At 45.8% G+C, this 10,628-nt stretch overlaps 1 non-coding gene across 1 annotated transcript; it reads left to right on the top strand.

The window, feature by feature from the left end:
* The first annotated feature begins 1,623 nt into the window (after positions 1-1,623).
* Positions 1,624-9,271, top strand: LOC101234163 (endogenous retrovirus group 3 member 1, envelope). The gene is made up of 2 exons (XR_012056326.1): positions 1,624-1,947; positions 6,619-9,271. It is a non-coding gene; the product is annotated as an endogenous retrovirus group 3 member 1, envelope (transcript).
* The last annotated feature ends 1,357 nt before the right edge of the window (positions 9,272-10,628 follow it).

The following is a 10,628-nucleotide window of genomic DNA, read 5'->3' as shown; positions in this document are numbered from 1 at the left end:
TGCCTTACTGTCCAGCTGGGAGAACGGAACTGTGTCCATGGGGTGCATGGGAAACCATTCCCAAGCTCAGCCCCAGGAAAGCCTTGAAGGGGGAGAGAGAAATCTTCTGCTCACAGCACTGCATCTGCCCCACCCTTCTGAAACCAGTGGTGCTCTCATGTGTGGCCTGAAGATGAGTAGTGCAAAACCTAAAACCTTTGTCTCTCAGTTTGCTTAAATCAGAGGCACAATCTGTTGATTTCAGTAGATTTTAGAGCAGCCCCACCTAACCTTCACTGCCCAAGAAGCAATGATTACAAAAGGTACCAAAGGACACCTTGAAGTCTTCACTTCAATCAGCCAGACCTGTGGTAGCAACAGAGTCCTGGAGCCATCAGGATGGTGGGTGGTTCCACAGAAAAAGGATGATAAGCTGCTGCTCTTGAAGTTTAACTGCAAGAAACCTGCACAATTATTTCAAAGTGTTTCTTGTATCCCAAACCAGCATAAATTGGGAACAACAATATTAAGTGGCAGATGGTGATGGTAGGGTAGCAGTTATTTTCAGTGAAACGGAGCATTTGACACTCCATTTCTCAGCAGGCACTGCTATTTCTGAACTAGGTTTGACTTTAATATGATTTCTTTTCCTTCAGGGAGCACAAAGCAGAGCTCCCCCAGCTGATGAACTGCAGTCTGGCAGGGCAACACTGGAGAAGCACTCCAAACACTCTCGAGGCTCCCTTCTGCAAATCTCCAAAACGTAATAAAGAGCAGATCTATTTATTCCTCCTGCTCAGAGCATCTATAAGCACACCAGACGTAATAGCAGTAACTGCTTAAACATCTCTGCCAGAATCATATGTTTGATGATACGGTTAGACTCATGGTCACTCTTGGTTATCTACTACGTCTAGTGGGACACCTTCAAGTCAATTCCTACTTCAAGGAAAGCTCAATGACCTAAAATAATGCAGTTGTCAACTTTACCATGTCAGCAACATGGTTGCTCATCAGAGGACGTGAAACTGAAGAAGATGTTTTCTGCCTAGTATTTAAAAAAATGTAATTTTCATTCCAATTTTTTATGAGTTAATCACAGTCCTGTCTCCCTGACAATATAGTTAAGGCTGGCTGTCTGCTGACAGGATGAAGGATTATCTTTGTTTCCATAGATATAAGTGCTTTCAATGACTATAATGGTAAGACTTGTTCCTGATTGCAATTTTGCTTTAGTATCAGAGATTTCTGAAGGGCTAAAAACCATGACTGTTTGTAATACATGCCAAGCTTTATTAGAAACTATGAGAGAGTTGTCGGAACTTGCAGGAGCTTTGATTTTAATGTTGGTTATTGATTTTAGTGCTTGGTCAACTTTCACCCTTTTCACCTGGGAAGTGAAATCTCTGAGCATGAGAACAGGCACAGACCCTCACTGGGGCTTGGGCTGGAGCAGGTGGGCTCACTGGGAAGGACTCACTGCCATAAGAAATGAAGCACTGGGGATCATGAACAATAAAATACAACCATGTTCACAGAGCTTTATGCATCTGCTCTCCCAAAACACCTCCGGTCTCGGGCTCGGCCACGCCTCCGATAAGGACAAGGCACATGAGCGCGTTTGTGCGTGTGCAGACATCGCTGTGGATGCAGCGGCGGCGTTCGGAGCCAGGATAACGCGGGCAGTGCCTCGGGCCGCACAAGCGCAGGCCGAGCCCACAGCCGGCTCGGCGGCGGGATGTCCCTCCAGGAGCCCCGGGCCGGCGGAAGCAGCGGCGGCCGTAAGCACAGTGCCGGGAACCGGGGCCGCGATTAGGGCGTCAAAAGCCGAAACGAACATTCCATTAATCCAGTTGAACTGCCCGCGGGCCGCCGGGGCCAGGCCGCGCCGCAGGAAGTGACGGCAGCCGGGCGGAAGCGCCGCCGGGCGGGCGGAGGTGCCGGCGGAGCGGCGCGGTGCCGGCGCAGGTGAGTGGCGGCCGGGCTGCCCAGAGCAGCGGCCCAGCGTGCCAGCTCAGAGCTTAAGCGCTGCTGCTGGAAAGCATTTGGGAGAGCACTGTGGAGCTCCGTTTTTCTGTAAAGTAAACGCTGTTCGCTGTGACACACTGGTGCGGCACTGGTGTTTAGGGTCCCTTACTGTCATAAGTGACCTTCCTGCCCAGGCGCACACTTGGACTAAAGTTGGTTGGTTCAGAAGTGGATCTTGGCCCTCAAAGCAATCTGTGGCTTTATTGCCTTCTGTGCTCTTGTGTTTTCTTTTAGTCTGAGATCTCTCTCAACCATGCCTTTAAAACTTCCTGCAGAACTGGTGGACTTTTCAAATTCTCCAAGGCAGGACCAGACCATGAGAGGAAACTCTTCTGTGAGACTTCTAATACAGACAGGGTGTACAGCAGCAGATGATAGCGTGGCCACATAACAGTTGACATGTTGTGCAGTGTAGAAGTGCTCATGGACTTCTGCAGTTTTGATCCCTCGCCTGTGTTCCAGGACAGTATCTCAGTGTGTTGCTTACACTGGCTGGCTGGTGGCCTCTCTGGGCAAACAGATGGTGTAAGCAGCCAGTTGCAAGGCTGGAGGTAACCAGGCTGCAGGCTGCTGAGGTTAGTGTTGATCCTCAGGAGTTTGTTAGTTGTCCTGCGTGCTTTCTCTGAGCTCTGGTGGGTAGGAATGAGGACTCCTGACAGCCAGGGAGTGTTGCTGATGTGTTGCAGTGGCTTCCATGGGACACGGGAAAAGGTGCCCCGAGAAGAAAGCAAAGAGTTTTCCCTGCATTCATTCTGTCTGCAGGTCCCACGTGTGTTGAAGCAAAGCCTTTGAGGGAAGGATTCCTGGAAGAACATCCAGCCTCATTAACAATGGCTGCTTGGCCGTCTTCTTGTGCTGACAGTTTTCCAGCGAAACAAAGGCAGTTTGAAGATGCGCTGTATTTCTTGATTAAGTTTTGGTAGGGAGAGACTTGGACAAGTTTATGTAGAGCTCTGTGTGGAGGAGGCTTCTTGCAGAAAGCTTAGCAGCACGGTTTGCTTCCAAGTGTGTGTTTTATGCCTGTTAAAGCAGGCATCCTCCTCTTTTGGGCTTTGAAGCCTGTGATGACAGGGTAGGGAACGCATGGCTTGGGATGCGTGTTCTGCTCCTGATGGATATCAAAGAGGGTCCAAGCAAGTGAAGTCTGGCTGTGGGAGCCCTGTTGTGGCAGCAAGCTCCATAAATAAACAGCAAGTAGGTGTGTGCTTTTGCTAGGAGTACACAAAAAAAGAGAAGAAGCTGTCTCTGGAGGTTTCAGTTTTTGCTGTGCAGTTGCGAGGGGAGTGGGCTGAAAGGGAGCATTTCTGCATTCTCAGCATAAGTGAGAGCTGCAGTGAGATCCCAGGTGCTTTTGTGTTAGTCCCATCCCCAACAGTAGCAAGGTACCATAGCAGGGTGCTCCTTCCTGGTTCCTGCCCTGAAGTGGCCTTTGGTGGATGGTTTTACACCAATAGCTTGCATAAAACTAATAAACAAATGTAAAACATCCTGTCCCCCTTTTTTCTCTTAGAACCAAGAGCATCTCACTTAACTAGCCTTGGTTAAGAATGAGATCCCTCAAAACAGTATAAATATTCCAAGGATAGGTCATAAATTCTACAGGCAGTAACCCTTGTATCTGAGCATCTTTCCCACAAGGTTTTTCCCTACACATTTTACAATCAGTTATGATAATAGTGTAAGAGAAAGCTTGGTTTCAGGGCAGTGGCTGTGCCTGCACAATGGTTGAACTCTGGTTTTGTCTGAGATTGGGGCAGGGATTTACTTCCATGCTTTGCATTTTCTCATGTGTTCTTCCTATCCATATGGCAGATAACAGTAATTTAAAAATTTAAGTCAAATTTCTGATTTTTCAATAAATCATGTTTGAGTCCTGTTGAGGTTTTAAAAGGGGAAGAAATCAAATACGCCCAAACTATTTCAACATACTGAGGGTGGGAGGGTGCCAAGTCTGCAGTATTAGTGAGGATCAGTGGCTGAAATTAGCATGAAATATATTTGCAAACAGTTTACTTGCTGCCTGTGAGAAACGGATTGCTGGTTGCAGCCTCTAGGAATCAGAAATGGGGAGCAAGAGTCACCAGTATTTTCATGCCTGGTAAATAAGAGGTGGAGTAGTTGCCTTCCTGGTGAGTTGTCATGTGTGCAGTGTAAAAAAGTCTGTATAAATCTCACCCTTTGTTTTCAACCCCAAATTGGCCTGGGCAGTGAATGGAGATGGTTGGAAATAGCACAGCTTCTGCCAATAAGGGGCCAGTGAAAGAGAATGAGAAGAGGAGGTCTATATGAGGAAGAGAGATATTTTTCACTTGGAAGATGTGAGAAGGAAAGCAAACAGAATCAGGGAGTGCATTGTCCAGCTTTGTGTGGACAGTCTCTTGCATCCTAATGCTGGGATCTGGAGAAGATAGCATGCTCTGTAGTGATGCCTGTGGAGGGAGTTAAAGAAGATCAATACATTCGTAATGTATTGGTAGGCATCCCCGGTGCCACAATACTAGGACAAGCCCAAACAGAGATAATTACTCACCTTGAAAATTTAGGTTTTAAAATTTCAGCAAAAAAGGTGCAACTCTCGTCTTCTGAAATAAAGCTTCTGGGAGTATGGTGGAGGGGAGGAACAGTGTGTTCACCCCAAAACCTTGCCTTTTCTTGAGCAAATTGAAATTCCTGGATTTCAATCCAGGAAGGAGCTACAAGAAGGAGCTAAAACATGCCGTTGCCCTGCTGGTAATTTTGGGAAAACTGGCTTTCTCTCTCATATCCCATCCTCATCATGATTTAACACACCAGAGGACCACCTGTGACTGGACCTCTGTCTATGCAGAAGTCTTAAAATTGTTAATATTTGAGGCAGGGTTATATCAGGTTTTAGGACCAATGCATCCAACAGGTCCACTGCATATCAAATGGGGCTTTGTAATTCATGGATTATCAATGCATGTGTGGCAATGAAGACCTGAGGGTCTGACTTGCCCTGTCAGGTTTTATTTGCACAATTCTAAAGATGCAAAAGAACTTTATTCAGTTTGGTAGAAGTGCCTCTGTGGCTAGTCTAGCTCTAAAAATGTTAGAGCTAGACTAGAAGGGAGCTGAAAAAGTCATATGGCAGAAACCAATTATTCTAGTGGGACCTTTCAAGGTCTTGAAACCCACCCTGGCCAGAACCCCATCTGGTGTGGGGGTTGTGCAGGGAGAAGCAGTAAAAAGGTGGTATAATCAGTTACATGATCACTGTCACATGCCTCAGATAGAGGAGAGAACACCCAGAGTGGTCCAAATGCAGGAATTGCCTGGCAGTCTACTGGACCAGTGGCCTCCCTTGTATAAAATCTACCCCTCAAGTTGAGCCCCACCTGAGAAGTGTGTGGTTCACTGAAGGATCCTTCAGAAGAGAGGGAAATACTGAGCAGTGTTCCTGCATGTTGACTCAGGGGACAGAATTGTGACAAGGGGAGAAGAAAGTGCTCAGATGGGAGAATTGGTAGCCATGCACAGGTGATTGTTAGAGGCTGACACTAAAGAACCAGTGTTTATTTATACAAAGCCCTATGCTGTTTTTAAGGGATGCACCAATTGGCTCCCATTTTGTGAACAAAACCAGTGGGCAATCTTTTGAGTTGCCAGTATGGCAGTGAGAGAAATGGGAAGACATCCTAAACTTATTGAGTAGAAGTGTTTCTTGGTGGGATGGAATCCTGCTCACCAGAAGAGGGATAATCTGGCTCACCTGTTGAATAATCTGGTAGATTCACTGGCCTGTGTGGCAGATATGGCAGTAAAGTGAGAAGAAAAATGGAAAGAACTGCTAGAGCGGTTACTTGTCAAGGGAGACCATTCAGGATTTAAGGATGTTTTTGAGGGAGCTGGTAACATAGAGTGGCCTGTTGCTTGGGAACTGTGCAACACTGTCATGGCCGGTGTTGTTCAGGGCTAGAGAAATAACACCCTGTGCAGGGGTTACAGGGCTTCACTAAGGACACAGAAAAGCCCTCTGGGAGACCTGGCAGGTGGACTATATAGGACCTTTCCTGAAGTCAGGGTGGAAGTAATGTCAGAACTCACTCAAGCTGAGGCAGTAGCAAGAGCAGCAGGGCACAGCACTGTAAAGGGACTGAAGCTGTGGTTTAATTATTTGCATGGCCTCAATCCCTCCAATCCAACAGCAGTCACTTTACTGCAAGGGTATTTCAAGAGTGGGCACAGGATGAAGGAATCTGGTGGATCTTTCACACTCTATACTACCCCCAGCCAAATAAGGTTGTTGAATGCACCAGTGGACTCTTGAAGAGGAGCCTGAAACCTCATGAACCTGAATGGGCAAGAGGATGTCAAATGGGGTACATATAGAGTCAGTAGCTGCTGGGGAGTTAGTGGGTGCCCATAACTCACAGCCTTTTGTCTTCATCCACACCCTTGCTCCCTGGAACAAAATAAATTAAAGACCCTGTTAATCCCCTCCATTACCTAGGACAGCTGTTTTTGGCAGAATTGCCAAGGGTGGGATTGGTACCCCTGACCTTAAAAAAGCCACTTAACTTGTGTGCCAGGTAGTAGATTGTTCCCTCCTTTTAATCATGTTTTGTTTTTATGCATGTATGTGTTTTACAGATTATCTGAAATCCACTGCTGGACCTATGCTATCAACTGTTGAGTGGACGGATCATTTTGTGTATTTTTAAATTTGATTTTGCTAAGCCTATTTTGCCTTTTTACTAGAAAAAAAATGGTGTGGGAAAAGTTTTTACTCTTATGTTACGGGTGTATGATTTTGTCTCAAGCGACTGAGAATGAGAGTACTGAACCAAATTTAGCTTGGGAATTGATACAAGGATTTATGCATATTTGGAATCATACAAATCAAGGAATATGTATTAACCTCCCCAACTCTGCATCAGAGGGGTTTAGATTTATGATGATTTGGTTAAATTTTTCGGAAATATTAACAAGAGAACTGGATAATCTTAAAAAAACAGGTGGAAATGTTACCTGGGGAATGGTGGAGTCCCAGTTCCTAGACCAGAAAGAAGGACAACAATGGGATGCCAATGGGACATGGGTAGAATACAAGAACGCCTTTTACCAGCTCCCACGTGACTCTACCTGGAGTGATTTATGGAATCAGACATGCTATCGGTCATTAGACACCAACCCTTCTGAGACAGTGCAAAATGTCACTTCTATCCCTTGCACGGTGGTGCCGTGGTGGGATTCTCCTGCTGAGGGTGGGTTTTTTGAACATGAGTACAATTTACATTGGGATGCAGGATGGTGTATACAAATCCCTGATAACCCAGGAACCACGCACCAAGTTAACCGAACAAATTATGAGTGGGCCTGGTCTCTGAAACAAATTTTTGACCCTATATCTACTCTACAATGGGCTTCCAGGGTCCCCACAGGGAAAATAGTAGAATGGGAAGTGGAGAAATCAGACTGTAAGGACCACCAAACCACACTACCTAATGGAGAGAGCATCTGCTGGAAAGTGAGGAACCGTAGAAGCCTTACCCAAAGTAAATCAGAGACCTCCTTTCTGAATTGTTCCCGTATATTAGATTGTACCACAGGAGCAGGTGAGCCTATAGAAACCTGGTACATCTCGGAGCTGAGAACTTTTATCCGGGACATGTGTACCTGTTGGGATTATCCCAACTACGGCTATCTAAACCAAGACACCCGATGCAATGGGTCTTATGAAAATTCGGAGACAGCGCTATCCTGTGGCATTCCCATTACACATGGCCCTGACCAAAGAAAGGTCTGGAATTCAAGTAGTGAAGCACAGGAAGTTCCCCACGGTGACCTCTATCAGTGTTCACAAGCCAAATATCCAGCTCCACGGGGAACGGTATGGGCATGTTCAGATGGGAAAATGTATTCCCACTTGAACATGTATGATATGGCTGGACTCCAGTGTACTATTGGGTTTCCTACCATGTGTCCATCTAAAACGTTCAATTATACACTTTATCGTAACAACAAAGTGCGGAGAGAAATCCACAATCCAACAGATGCAAAAGGGTGGATTCAGGGGATTCAAGTCCCCAACTATTACACCTGGGGACAAAATGTTGCTTTAGACTTAGAATCATTTTTTGTGTCCAGTGGAGTTATCCAACAGCACAAGTATGTCTTGGAGAACTTAACTAGGCAAGTCCATGTGTTAAGCAACTGGACCGGACGTTCAGTCGGGGAACCGAATGTGCAGGCCCCACAGACACCAGAAATGGCTTTGCAGAACCGATTAGCCATAGATATGTTGTTGCTGAAAGAGAATGGAGTGTGTGGGATGCTAAACCTAACGGATGGAGAATGCTGTGTCACTGTCCATAACGCTACCACCACAATGGAAGAGGCACGTCAGAAGATGAAGGAGATTGCTGAACAAACAGGAGAACTGTTTCAAGCAATGCAACCCAAGGATTAGTTTGATGGACTGAGCCTGGATTGTGGATCACATGTGCCTTGGATTTATGGGATGGGGAAGGTGGCTTGTGTGCATTGACCTTATGACTGTGTGTATTCTTGGGTTTGGTGATAGGTCAAGAAGTCATGCCAAACTGTGATGAGTTAATTATGGTTATAGAGGAAAGGGATAGAATTTCTAGCACTGTATAATTCCATACCATTCATGTCGTGGCAAGAACGGGGTTGGAGCAGGGGGAAGTCAGGGGCTGGAAGAGTGGCCATCTTTTGCTATGCTTGAGGATGTGGCTTTTCTGACTGATGCTCAAAGACAATGCCAGTGAGTCCAAGAGCTGGTGAGCGGCTCTGAGAAAAAGAAAAGAGAGAAAGCAGCACCATGGCAGAGCCCAGCTGAGCCATGTGGAGCCCAGGCTGCAGCTGCTGTGACAGCAGCCACTGGAGCTGCTGCTGGAACCACCAAGCTCTCCAGTCCCGCTCCTGCAAAGTCAGGCCCAGGAGGAGGGTCCTCTGACCTGCTTCAGAGACCTGTCGGGTCCTACCAGGTTTTGCCTTGTCCCTGCTCTTCCATTGTTTTCAGTCTTAGGGGGAAAGTTAAATTGCAAGCCTTTCAACATTCTGCTTTTGTTTTTTCATATACACCATGCTGCCTAGCACAGGGCCAGCCATCATTTTGTCTTTGTTTTGGAAAACCACACTGGATGTGGTCTTTGGGAAGTGTTTTTGTTTGTTCAGTGGTACCCTTTGGGGGGTAAAAGATTCTCTCTTTTGTACACTGTTTTATTAATATTGTTGTGGTTATTGCAATTTTTCAGTAAACTGTGATTCCACTTTATAATCTCTCCTAGTGTTTCCTCCACTGCTGGAAAGGGGCAGGGGAAAGGGAGCAGCTCAAGTAGGTTTAATATTCCTGCTGGGTTTTAAATCAGCACAGAGCTATAAGAAGGGGGATGAAGGAGATTGTTGGGATTTGTGAAAAGACTGGTGACCTCATAAAAAAAATCTCATAAGAAGTCTCACAAAATAGCTGTCATTGAGTGAGGAATATTTGAATTCACCACAAAAGACTCCAAGACATGCACTGATGGGAATTTCATTGCTAGAATTGCTTAGCAAATCCATGCAAGCATGTTGGTACTTATAATTTTATAGGACAAATATGAAGACACACAAGCATGATTTATTGATAGAGCAGAAGCTATATATAGTACCTTTAACTGTATTATTAAAACTGAAGGTAAATAATTAATGGAATGAAGGAAAGATACATACAACTCTGGCAGCTTTGATAGGAAGCATTCCTGTCTTGCAGTAATTAAAATCAAATATATTCTATTTGTATGGCTTTCTGGCAAAAAATGATTATATCCCCATTTCACCTGCATGCTAAAAGACACTGTGTGTGTGGCCACAGAAGCTGTGCAGCCAGTGTGAGAGGAGGGAAAATGCTCATGGCTGTCTTGAACCAGAACCATAAGCACTTGTCAGACAGTCTAAGCAGTCCCAACCCTTCACCCAACACGTCCCAAGGCAAGCAGTGCCACGGCCTCCCTGCCTTACTGTCCAGCTGGGAGAACGGAACTGTGTCCATGGGGTGCATGGGAAACCATTCCCAAGCTCAGCCCCAGGAAAGCCTTGAAGGGGGAGAGAGAAATCTTCTGCTCACAGCACTGCATCTGCCCCACCCTTCTGAAACCAGTGGTGCTCTCATGTGTGGCCTGAAGATGAACAGAAATCTAGAGATTCAAGCGCTTTCAGTTAACAAAATGGATAAAAATTTGTTTCTGGCTGCAATTTTTCAGTAATATTTCAGCTTTCCAAAGGTATTTAAAAAAAAAAAAACCAACCAAACTGTGAAAAACTTGTTAATTTTTTACAGCATCAGGGCACTTGTGGTGAGTTCTTCCCAGTGAGCCCACCAAGCCCCAGTGAGATCTGTGCCTGTTCTCATGCTCAGAGAATTCTTTTCCCAGGTCTATCCTCTCCAGTGCCTATTGGTATGTCAAAGGAGGTTTCAGAGGATGGAGCAGGGCCCTTCTTGATGGTGCTAAGAAATAGGACAAATAAAGAAGGGGTAGAAACTGATGCACAGGAAGTTCCACCTGCACATGAAGAACTTCTTTGTTGTACCTGTGACTGAGCACTGGAACAGGTTGTCCAGAGAGGTTGTGGAATCTCCCTCACTGGAGATACTC

Source organism: Taeniopygia guttata, chromosome 5 (assembly GCF_048771995.1).
Source record: "Taeniopygia guttata chromosome 5, bTaeGut7.mat, whole genome shotgun sequence".
In the NCBI taxonomy this organism is placed as follows: domain Eukaryota; kingdom Metazoa; phylum Chordata; class Aves; order Passeriformes; family Estrildidae; genus Taeniopygia; species Taeniopygia guttata.
Note: the sequence above shows the minus strand (reverse complement) of the source record. Positions and strands in the feature narration are given on the sequence as shown.